Raw genomic sequence first — 13003 nt, 5'->3', positions numbered from 1 at the left:
ACCATTGTCGTTGAAGCTGTGCTGTTGTGGTATTGCTGTCGAAATGGTCAGAATAGAAAAGTTAGAATAATTTTAGGAGAATTGGTTGAGGGTATAAAAATTATTTTATTATTTGAAAAATGTATACTCCATCTTCACTGTCTGATAAATAGAATATATAATAATATTCGTTAGGTTAAGCAGTTCCACTTATACGACGGCCCGGCATAACCAAATAGTTAAGGCACTTGACTCGTAATCGGAGGGTTATGGGGTCTAATCCTTGTCACACAAAAATGTTGGCCCTTTCATCGATGGGGGCATTATAATGTGATGGTCAAGCTTACTATTAATTGCTAAAAGAGTAAATCAACAACTGTATCATTGTAGGAAATTGAAAAACAAAATAAATCATTTATACCTTCCCACAGTACGCTAACTTTTGGAAGAATATGTAACAAGTGATGATATCCTTAATTTATATATATTATGCAATAGTTTCTTGGTGAACAATTGCTAAAGTTTCCGATAAAAAGTACAATTATTAATAATGAGTAACAGAAAAACTAAAAAAGTACTCTATGGTTCTATCTTACGTTATCAGTTCATCAATCTCGTATCTGAGGGCATTGTGAAATGGCCTGGCATGGCCAAGCGCGTAAGGCGTGCGACTCGTACTCGAGGGTCGCGGGTTCGCGCCCGCGTCGCGCTAAACATGCTCGTCCTCCCAGCCGTGGGGGCGTATAATGTGACGGTCAATCCCACTATTCGTTGGTAAAGAGTAGCCCAAGAGTTGGCGGTGGGTGCTGATGACTAGCTGCCTTCCCTCTAGTCTTACACTGCTAAATTAGGGACGGCTAGCACACATAGCTCTCGAGTAGCTTTGTGCGAAATTCCAAAACAATCATCAATCTCACTATTTTTGGCTTTTATTCCAAGAAAATTTGGCAAGTTTGGGCCTAAGTGCCTCTAATTATGTTTCAGGACTTTTCAAGTCCAATTAGATATGTCGTCGAAACGCTTAACGTAAAAGACCCTGTATTAACATACATATTTTCATTTACTATCTTACTTTACCGAATATATGTAGGAATGTTGTATATTTATCGATTTTAATGAATTAAATAATCATACGTTTAATCCGTGTAAAACATATTTTAAAGTCTTGTCATGTAACAACAAACTGATCAACAATAATAAAAGGCCGAGGCTTTGGGATTGCGTGTGACCCCCCCCATAACTACAAGAGAAAAGAACCTAGAAACTTAAAATTTTGCACACATACTAAATGGATCATGAGGGTATTATTACTTATTCACGTGTGTGCGGATCTTTTTAATAAGAAATATAGTGAAAAACTACAAAGTAAAGAAGAGTAACTACCATAGCACCAAGACAAAAAAGAACCTAGACACCCGTGTTGTTGCACCCACACTGAAGGTGTGCATCTCGGTATAACTTATTCTCGTGTGTGTGCAAATGTGTGATAAATTTTTTTATTGTACAAACTAGCGAAAAACCACATAGAAAAGAAATTTCAACGTCATAGTTAGTCAAGAGTATTATAAAACTGTTTATAGTAAATGGCATCATTTAGTATTGAATTTCGGTTTAACGTTGATCTAAAATTACAAGAATTTTTTTCAAGACTAAAATATGTTTTACTCATGAAATGTCGTATATATGAAAATCAGTTCGTTTTGAGCAAGAGATGGCGCTAACGTAGCAGTTCGGATGATATAATACAGTGGGTTTCTCGTCAAACAGAATTTTAGTTCATTTATGATCGAGATTTAAATAAGTAAGAGATTGTGTAAGTTTAAAAAATATGATGTATATCTGACAAAATATACCTCAGAAGAAAATCTACAAATTTAAAAAACGGACCCCTCGTTACATATAGTTAAATAGCCAAGTGAGAGACCAGTTAAGACTCGGGTAGGGTTTGCTTCTATTTTAGACTTGATCAGAGTGAGAGCAGTTAACCAAAATTTTCCGTCGTTACCAAATATTTGTTTGAACATTTGGCCAAATAAAGTAATTAACTGTCACTTTTATAAAGCAACAGAGCAGAGACAAGCTATTGTTTAGAACTAAGAAGTCCAACAATAAGCCAATATTCTATATTTGACTTTTTACTGTTATTCATGAAAAAACGTAAGTTAATGTAGTTAACTGGGAATCACACATTGTGTTATTACCAGGTTTGATCTGTAAAAAACGTGATTTTATGTTTAGCTTTAGTATAAAAAAAGTTTTATTTGTGTTGCTGTTTATAAGAAAATATATTCAAGGTACATAAAACGGAAATGTGCGTTTGTTCACTGAAGTTGTTACAAAAATGCTTGTAACACCTTAGGACCATCGATACATTACAGGAGTAACAATGAAAACAAGTAAACCAGAGTCTATAGCTTCAACATTATGGGTAGTAATACATCGATATCCCTTTTGTAACTTTGTGAGAATTTCTAAACAAAGAAACAAAATAATATTTAGAGAAATAAACGTCAAACTTCTCTTCCAGCATTAACACCTGGTGAGAACCTTTTACAACAAACAGTTACAGTCATGTGAAAAAGTTAGGACACCCTATGAAAGCCTGTGTATATTTGTAACATTTTATATATATAGATATATAATCTCAATTTTAACAATACTGAGAGATTATAGGAATATAACTAAACAATTAAAACTGAAGAAAAGACTTTTCAAGATCTTCTGTAAATGTAATTCTAAAATAAATGCATATTCTAACTGAGGAAAAAGTTAGGACACCTTACCCCCTAATAGCTAGTATTACCCCCTTTGGCTGAAATAACTGCAATGAGACACTTCTTGTAGCGATCTACCAGTCTCTGACATCGGTTGGAAGAAAATTTGCCCCACTTCTCAATGCAGAATTCTGTCAGCTGTGATATTTGAGGTGTTTCTTGCATGTACAGCCCGTTTCAAGTCACCCACAGCATCTCAATGGGATTATTAAATAACTTATAACTTCATAGAAATTTCTGTCGCCAACACTATCTACATTTAATTTACTTTCAGTTATTCCTATTATATTAAATTCCTATTAATGTTCTAACGTTGCCTGTTTATTTCTTATACTTGTAGCATTATAATAGTGACAATTAAGCCTACACTTAGAGCTATTATTATACTTTGTTTCTATACTTAACTTTCCTCTACATCTTACATTTAGTTTATCTTGGGCTGTCTAACCCTAGTTTAAATCTTTCTTTTCAGCTGTGTTAATACCACTTGCAAACAAACCAGTCCTTATGCTTTTTAAATGTAAACTGCCCATTCCAAAAAGCTCCTTTCTCCCATTAAACTGATCCCACAAGTCAAAATCAGTCAATCTGTTCATTCTTACATATTGACCTTGCATTCAGCCCAAGTGACCTACTTACATTTTCAGCCACATCATTAGTTCTCAGCAGTATTCCAAACACAATCATGTTATCACCCTTTACTTTCAATACCTGTTTCAACCCCTTTTCATATCAGTTAGTTCCACTAATCTTCCTTTCTCTACAACATTACCTTCTATGTGCACGTTAAAAACTGTTTCACTGCTAACCTCTTTATTATATCTCCAATTATGTCAGTTATATTTTCCACCCATTCCACTGAATGGTTTAATCCAAACCTTTTTCCCTATTTATCCCACAGAGCATCTTATCCACTGAACTTTAGAAAGGTCTCAATGTATATGTTCCCTTCCTTCAATACCATTGTTATCTGGATAGACTCTCAGGAAAACTGTGGAGAAACTAAACACAACAAGAGAAACTAGTGTTAAGAATCATTGTTATCTGGATAGACTCTCTCAGCAAAACTGTAGTGTTCAAGAATCATTGTTATCTGGATAGACTCTCAGTAAAACTGTGGAGAAACTAAACACAATAAGAGAAACTAGTGTCAAGAATCACAGATAGACTCTCAGCAAAACTGTGGAGAAACTAAACACAAGAGAAACTAGTGTCAATAATCATTGTTATCTGGATAGACTCAGTAAAACTGTGGAGAAACTAAACACAATAAAGAAAGTAGTGTCAAGAATCAACATCAGATAAGAGAAACAATAGTAGTGTCAAGAATCATTGTTATCTGGATAGACTGTGGAGAAACTCAGTAAAACTGTGGAGAAACTAAACACAATAAGAGAAAGTAGTGTCAAGAATCATTGTTATCTGGATAGACTCTCAGCAAAACTGTGGAGAAACTAAACACAATAAGAGAAAGTAGTGTCAAGAATCATTGTTATCTGGATAGACTCTCAGCAAAACTGTGGAGAAACTAAACACAATAAGAGAAAGTAGTGTCAAGAATCATTGTTATCTGGATAGACTCTCAGGAAAACTGGAGAAACTAAACACAATAAGAGAAAGTAGAAACTAGATAGACTCTCAGGAAAAAGAATCATTAGTGTCAAGAATCATTGGATAGACTCTCAGCAAAACTGTGAAGAAACTAAACACAATAAGAGAAACTAGTGTCAAGAATCATTGTTATCTGGATAGACTCTCAGCAAAACTGTGGAGAAACTAAACACAATAAGAGAAACTAGTGTCAAGAATCATTGTTATCAAAATGAATATTACAATGACTGTAGGATATAATATCTTTTATCATCTACAGATTTGTTTCAAAGGATATTTTATTCTGTCACTATGGGGATGTGAAGCCATATAAGGGCCACTGGTTGTGTGATACAAGTAATGTTATTTGTAATTTTTAACATTTCAAGGTAAGTTTTTCACTAACCTTTGATTATTTTTTGTAAATATATTTATTTCACGTTACAAATACAAATTTTACTTTCTGAAAATACTGAGCTTTATTGAATATATGAGATAACAGATGCAAACTCACTGTCATAACTTATTTTCACAGCAGTCACAAAGTAACACCAAAACTTAAATGAGCTAAAACAGTCAATAAACTGGTTTTTATGATTAAATTGCTTAAGCAGGTGAGTAGTATTTTACATTTCTGAAAAAATTAATTTAGCAAAAGCCATATCTTGGAATAACTTATGATACTGATCATTTTTACTTCCAATTTTAAAATAGCATTTAACATGATCAGTCATAGAAATGTTTCTATTGCTGTTAATGCATGAACTGTAGGTTACATGACATTACGTTTTATATCAAGAAAGATAATGTTATGTGAACAGCATCAAAATAACATCTCATTATTGAATGTTTGGAAAACATTGAGTAAATTTATTTCAATTATTTTGTAGTTAACAACAAATCTACACAATGGGCTATCTGTGCTATAATAAATAGCTTTGTCACTTTTTTTGGAGGGGCAGCTGAATGTACAAACATGACTTTATAACTGTGCATTAAACAGTTCTTCTAAGCAATTAAATTATAGTTAAGTGAAAAGCTTTATTAATATGTTTGTGATCTGGAATGTTCAATATTTATTTTCTGAGTATTAGATGAAAAGTTTTTGATTTTAAATATTCCACAAGTTATACTTTTATTACTTAAGCAAAATAAATGTAGAAAAAAATATTCACCTCAAACAAAACATTTTCAGTATATGAAATTGATTGGCTACATACAGTTACGACAAAGTGCTTCGTACCCTGCGTTGTGAGTAGTTTTTCCTCATAACGTAAAAAGTGTCATGGTTAGGATAACGAAAGTATAGTACATTATAAATATTATACTAACACACATCTACATAAATTTTTATGTAAATTGAATGACAATTAAACTGTTTATAAACAAATAACCAAACATAGGAGGGGCAGAAAGTGTTCGTACATCTACTTTAATGGTCAGTTGTGTAGCCTTTCGGGTGAATTACTTGGCGCAATCTCTCCTCATAACCCTCCATGATCGTTTGACAGTACTCGACTGGTATTTTCTTCCACTCTTCTTTACAGAAGGCCTCCAACTCTTGCAAGTTTTTGGATGATGCTGATGAACCCTGGTCTTCAACTCATGTCAAACATTTTCAATTGGGTTGAGATTGGGTGACTGTGATGGTCACTCCAGAATGCTTATATGGTTCCTCTGCAACCAGGATTGCACATATTTCAATATGTGCTTAGGGTCATTATCGTGCTGGAAGATCCGACGATGCCCAAGCTGCAAGTTCTGAGAATCATTTTTGATATAAGTGCCCAATATATGAACATACTCTTTTTTTCTTTTCATGATTCCATTGACGTGGTGAAGGCTGCCTACACCAGAAGAGCTGAAGGAACCCCATAGCATGATTGAGCCACTTTGATGGTATGGGTATCACTGAGACATATATAGTTGGATATCAGCAATTTTTTATGAGAGAATTTTTTGAAATACCAGGCTACAAACTATTTACAAGAGATAGAGTACTGAAAAAGAGGAAGGAATAGCTTTAAATGTGAGGAGTGAACTTCATCCTACGGAGTCAGAGCACGTTGAAGAAAAATAGCAGTAAGGTTGAGTCAGTTTGGGTTAGTGTTAATAGGATTTCTTATAGATCACGAGGTCAAAAGTTGAAAATCAATGAAAAAACTGCATAATGAGATTAGATTGGTAGCTGAGAGAAATGTATTATGGGAAATTTTAATTTCAGGGATATTGATTGGAAAAATTTTGAGTCTGAGAATAAGGGAGAAGATTTCAAAAATTCTTCAAGTTACTTTTATATACAAACTGGTTACAGAATTACAAGAGAGGAAGCCATATTAGATTTAATATCAGCATCTGAAGGTAAGGTAATATAGAGCATTGTGGTTGTGCAGAGCTTTTAAGTAACTGTTTCACTGTTAGGTTTGGGATTTTACTACATGTATAATTGAAGAATAGTGTATACAACTATACAACCACATTAATAAAGAACCACCTTTGCTTTTCTTTAAAATTGTATATATATTGTCCGAATATGGAATTGACACATGTAGATGCAACAATTAAGAAAGCACTATAATATATGGAACTGTATGCATCTATTGTTTCTCTTTGGTAAAATATACATATCATATGAACAACAAATTAACACGTTTATATTCAACAAACAAATAATAATACCAGTATGTAAAACTGCAAGAATCTATTGTTCCTCCATATGTTATCATCTGAACAAAGAATTACCACAACTAGATCCAACAATCAGTCTTTAGTGAAAGAAAACTTCTAAAGTTATTACTACAACAGCTTCATGACACTTGAATAATGTTATGTTATCCATTACTTTATTTTGTACATTCTGCTAATAAATTAACTTACTGTGTTTCATATGATTAACTTTGTTTTACATAATGTTTAAGACACGTATAAATTCTCATTAAGATACTGAACCAACCTAACCTAACATGTGAACCTGAGTAAACAGTAAGGCTGTGATATATTTGTCTCTGAGGCAGTCACAGTGATTTATTATAATATTAAGTTCTAATTTCACTATAAAATGGTACTATCCATTTTTCTAAGAATTTCGCACAAAGCTACTCGAGGGCTATCTGTGCTAGCCGTCCCTAATTTAGCAGTGTAAGACTAGAGGGAAAGCAGCTAGTCATCACCACCCACCGCCAACTCTTGGGCTACTCTTTTACCAACGAATAGTGGGATTGACCGTAAAATTATAACGCCCCCACGGCTGGGAGGGCGAGCATGTTTAGCACGACCCTCGGATTACAAGTCGCACGCCTTACGCGCTAGGCCATGCCGGGCCGTTCTAATTTTCCTGTACACAAACTTATGTAATCAGTGTTAGCTGAAGATAAGTAACAAGTGAGTTGAATTGATAAATATAAAACGTATTGTTGAATAAGTTTAATAAAGTTATTTTTCAAAATCATTTGTTACCTAATCAGTGTATTTTATACCAAGTGTTTGATAAACAGGCATACAAAATTGTCTTTCTTTGATACCTATACAGTAACAATGGAATAAAACCTACTCATTCAGAAACTCCTGGTGACAGTTCTCACAAATATAAAGTGTTAGTTAAACTTGAAGTGGTAAACTAACTCTAGTTCTTGGGTTTTATCTTATTACACAAATCACATCATAATTAATAGTTAGTATAAATATCTACTGGCAATACTGTTGAGGAAATGTTATGACAATCCTACACATTCAACGATAGCATAGAGATGTCGGGATGTTTCAATAATAGTTTTAAAAATTGTTAATATTACGTCATTTAATAAATTACTTTTCATTTTGTAATGTTAATAAAGATTTAACACACACGTTACATAAAAATAAGGCTTACTTAACAATTAGAATGAATAACTTGAAATATGAAGAATACTAAAAAAAATCACAAAAATTAATTTAAATGTAGATAAACTATTGTCAGAACATACTTATAACAACTGAAAATAACATTATCAGAAATCATCATGTCATATTCATTAATTTGTGAGACCAGAACCATCCAGAAAGAGATTTGTAGCAAGTCATGATGTTTTATAAGAAGCAAGAACAGACAAACACAGAATGAGTAGCAAATTCCGTCCATGTAAAGTAAGCAACACAATCAAGTAGGTTCTCTGTCTGGAAATTAGGTCAATAGTGTGCGAGTTTATCAAGATAAGGCTTCCAGTTATATCTCCTGTCTAACCTTAGCATGCTTGAAGCATCTCTAAAACACACGTACCTATATTGTTCCATGCGAAAATGTAGAATCATGTTGCTAGGCACAAAGCATTTTTTAATTTCTGTTTGATTCGTTTGTTGAAAATGCTGCTTAAAAAACCATTATCATACTAAGGGAGATGGATTATAGAAAGAATACAGAAATGTGTGGTGTTAATTGAAAGTTATAGCCTCAAGTTCATGCCTTTTACAATGATAATTATGCTATTGGGCTGTTGTCAAGTTTCATGGTCATTAGGAAAAGCCTAACCTGACATGGCCTGTTACAAACTCGGGGAAGTTCCAAAACCATTTTGATATAACATGTAACACAAAATGGCTTTGAAAATTTTTTATATTGAACTAAATGCAGATAAACAAAAACTTAAACTCTGACAAATGTATACATATGATACGTACCTAAATATAAACAAATTGTTCCCCCCAAAATGCCTGTAAAGATGTCAGATTTATTGATACAACACCTTCTTAGATCTACCAAACAAAACCTTAACTGTGCTGAACAAGTTAATGTGTAAACAAACAAAATCCATCTGTCTGACAAATCTTTAAAAGATATAAAAGTTAGTGGTATGAAACAATTATTATTGTAATTAAATAATTCTACTCTAATGATAAAAACAGAAAATCCGTTAAGTATCATATTTTTAAAATATTTCTAAACACTTGTAGAGAACGAAGTGTAGACACAGAAACGTTAGTCATCTTAATATTATGTTGTCTTATTACAAAAAGAAAAAAGGATATTTTAATAATTTGATTTTGATATACGTTTTACGGCTGTATGAATGTTTTAGTAGAGGAAAGTTATATCTATCTGTTATGTGATCCGAGGGGACTCGAACGCCTAACTATAGTATTGTAAGTCCGAATACTTATCGTGCGATTGGTACCGGTCGTGTGTATTGGAGAATTGTGTCTCTGTTTGTTAACCAACACCAGTTTTCATTAGTGTATCTACAATTACATGAATCATACAACCTTTACTATGAAAACATGTAACTGGTAGCTACGCTTACAGTATGGATAAAAATTTTACAGCAAATATTCATTCTTTTCAAGTCTCTAAGTTCTTTCATCTTGGAACTATATATATACACATCTTGGAACTATATATATATATATAAGTGATAATATATATAACTATATATATAGTTGTCACTTACACAGACGGGCTCTTTTATTATTGTAGGCATAACAGACATATCAGAGATGTAGGATGGTGTTTTGGTGTATAAAATAATGGAAATATAATTAACCAATAAAACGGCCTGGTTTAATCATGTGGTTGTGTGTTTTGGTTTTGTTCCACCAACAATTCCTTTATAGTACAAATGGTAGGGAAGGTAAGTTCTGTTAAGTGTGCCACTGTTATGTAGACACTGAAGAATATCATTCGATGGATAATCAGCATATCTTCATAATTCCGGACATTGTGTGTGAGGCTAGCAATGAACGGAAAAAAGAAATATTTGTTATCGTTTATGGTTGATGTAACTTATTTGACGTAATCGAATGTAAATTGCATTTCCAACACTGAATGACTGGATTTTTTGTTTCTTTTAACTTATCGGTCTTTACAACTGCAAAGGAAAGTGGTCAATAGTAATAATTTCTAGCTGGATGTAGAAACCTCTTTCTGTTATAGTTTAATAAAGCGTACTTTGGCATATCTTCAGTAAACAGTGTACAACAACCTCTTCCAGAATATTCCTAGATAAATTTAATGGTCAAAAAAATAATTTTTCGTTTTATTACAGTATTGGATGGCAAAGAACGTAATGAGAAATGGAGTAAGATCATAAAAGGTATTGTCCCCAGCTTTGTCCTACCCTCTTAGTTCAAAGACTTTTCATACACTTTAAAGGCACGTGTGTTTTTGTGAAATAACGAAGAAATTTAATTTCGAAATTGAATCGATTCCAATCATTGTAACATTTAAATAATCGGTTTATATCGGTATATAAAGAAATTGATTTATAGACAGCTAATTTCATCAAAATACAAATTCTAACTTTTTTCGAAGTAAGCTTATATTAACTTTTAGCTTAATTTGTTTAACATTTACAAATAACTAGCCCAACATGGCCAGGTGGTCAGGAGCTCGACTTGTAATTTGAGGGTAACGGGTTGGAATCCCCGTCACACAAACATGCTCACCCTTTCAGCCATGGGGGTGTTATAATGTGACGATCATTCCCACTATTTGTTAGTAAAAGGGTAGCCCAAAAGTTGACGGTGGGTAATGATGACAAATTGCCTTCTCTCTGGTCTTACACTGCTAAATTCGGGACAGATGGCCCTCATGTAGCTTTTCAAACCAAACTAAATTTAGAACGATTCTCACGTCACGATTGGTTTAGGGACATCTACAGCCAGTGGTTGTCAACATTTTAAGCATAATAAAATGTAACCAAATTTCAATTAAAACGATTCATTTATTTAAAAGTACATTTTATAAAATTCTGTAAGTAATGGATTGAAACCAAAATAGAGGATATTTTCAGATTCGGTGTACAGGAATTGTTAGAGAACTTGTAGATACTTCAATACAGTAAAACCATTTGAAACTCGTTTTATCTGTTTACCCCCCTTTATAACGTCGAATGAAACGTGCTGCATGAAGGAGTCTAAACTATCACTCGACTCTTCAAGTACTTCATTGTGAATATACTTAGTACTACTGCTCTAGATTCCAGTAGACTTTGCGATACTATTTTGTAATTTTTGACAAAATTATATTGAATAGAAGTCCATAATTGTAGTGATACAGTTTTTGATGCCTTTCATCCCTTAAATTCTAGGCTAATTTAGAATTTCTAGTTACTGCAATAACTACTTGAAAACGCATGTGTCAAGTTTGTTTATTTTGAATTTCGCGCAAAGCTTCACGAGGGCTATCTGTCTCTAATTTAGAAGTGTAAAACTAGACGGAAGGCAGATAGCAATCACCACCTTCCGCCAACTCCTGGGCTACTCTTTTACCAGCGAATAATGGGATTGACCGCCGCTTTATAATGCCTGAAAGAGCGAACATGTTTGGTGTGATGGGGATTTGAACCCGCGACCCTCGGATTACGATTCGAGTGCCTTAACCACATGGCCATGCCCGAGCATTCTGAAAAGTTGGATTTATACTAGTGAACATATGCAAAGATATTCAAAGGTACTATCATATCCATTATGATAAGAGGTAAGATGCAGTGCTGAGTTTGAGGCAACTAGATACAGTTCAAATACACGATAACTTATTGCGAAGGACTCTAGAAACTGGATTTAACTAGTTTGTATAAAAATGGATCTTTAAAGCTTTAAAATTGATTTTGAGATCAGGAATCTCATAATATTATTGAAAAAAAGTTATAGAAGTAAATACAAAGTGTAACAACCAAAACAAACGTTGAACTTATAACTTTTCATGTTTTTATTTTTTAAACAATTTCTGGTAATTTTTTTCACTAATTCGTCACCTAGCAACCAAAATTAGAGACGTGACAGAGGTTTGGTATAGCACAACGTGAAACTGTTTGGAAAGTCTTTCGATGACCTAAGTCTTTTACTCTCTGTTAAAGTACAGTGGAGCACCATTAAGCCACGGACCAGTAAACCGCGAAATCGCTTAAGCCGCTGTAGCAAGTCTTGTCCCAAAATTTTTGATGTATTAAATCTACTACCTGGCTTTTTAAAGTTTCTCACACCCTCCTTGTCTTTATAACTTCAAGGGGATATTTAAAAAGGATTTGCTTTAATTTGGGAAATAAATAAAATACATTACAATAGAAATCGACCGTTAATCTACCTTATCGGCTCTTTATGTCAGCTTTATGGAGGCCGCCATTGTTACCAAATCATTACCAAATCCATGAAAAAAAGTGATCAATAATTGAAGTATTATTTTTAATTCGATAATCCGATATTTTTATGGAATTGTATAAATATTGGCCACAAACCCAATAGAAATCACTTCAGTTTCTGAATTAATAGTGAGCATATCATATTGACATGGCGGCCCGCATGTAACACGGGAAGACGAAATTTTACAGGGAAAAGCGAACCATCGCAATGCATTGGTCGTTTGTGTTAAAACGGCGCTTGTCAATTGTATCTGAATAGTCTATACATTAATATTATAGTGATCACGCAATGGCCCGGATGAGGCTCCTCGGCGGAGCTGTTAGCGACTTCGGCTTTTCAGTCACAAAGGTTTAAGCCGCGGTTAAGCAGGTTGACCCCCCAAATACCGCGGCTTAACGGCGCTCCACTGTAATTAATTGCGTGTTTTGACGTACAAGGTTATAGTTGTAAAGTTTACTAACAGTAGAGTTAGTACTGTATTTACTAGGGAGTGCTGATGTCAAATTATATCTCATCAGACGAAACAAATATATAATAAAAACGTTTAAATA

At 33.6% G+C, this 13003-nt stretch overlaps 1 long non-coding RNA gene across 1 annotated transcript; it reads left to right on the top strand.

The window, feature by feature from the left end:
* Nucleotides 1-1739: 1739 nt before the first annotated feature.
* Nucleotides 1740-6855, top strand: LOC143234254 (uncharacterized). The gene is made up of 3 exons (XR_013018564.1): nt 1740-2136; nt 3655-4732; nt 6186-6855. It is a non-coding gene; the product is annotated as an uncharacterized LOC143234254 (long non-coding RNA).
* Nucleotides 6856-13003: the final 6148 nt, after the last annotated feature.

The sequence above is a fragment of the Tachypleus tridentatus genome, chromosome 12 (assembly GCF_004210375.1).
Source record: "Tachypleus tridentatus isolate NWPU-2018 chromosome 12, ASM421037v1, whole genome shotgun sequence".
NCBI lineage: Eukaryota > Metazoa > Arthropoda > Merostomata > Xiphosura > Limulidae > Tachypleus > Tachypleus tridentatus.
This window is presented reverse-complemented; position numbering and strand designations above follow the sequence as displayed.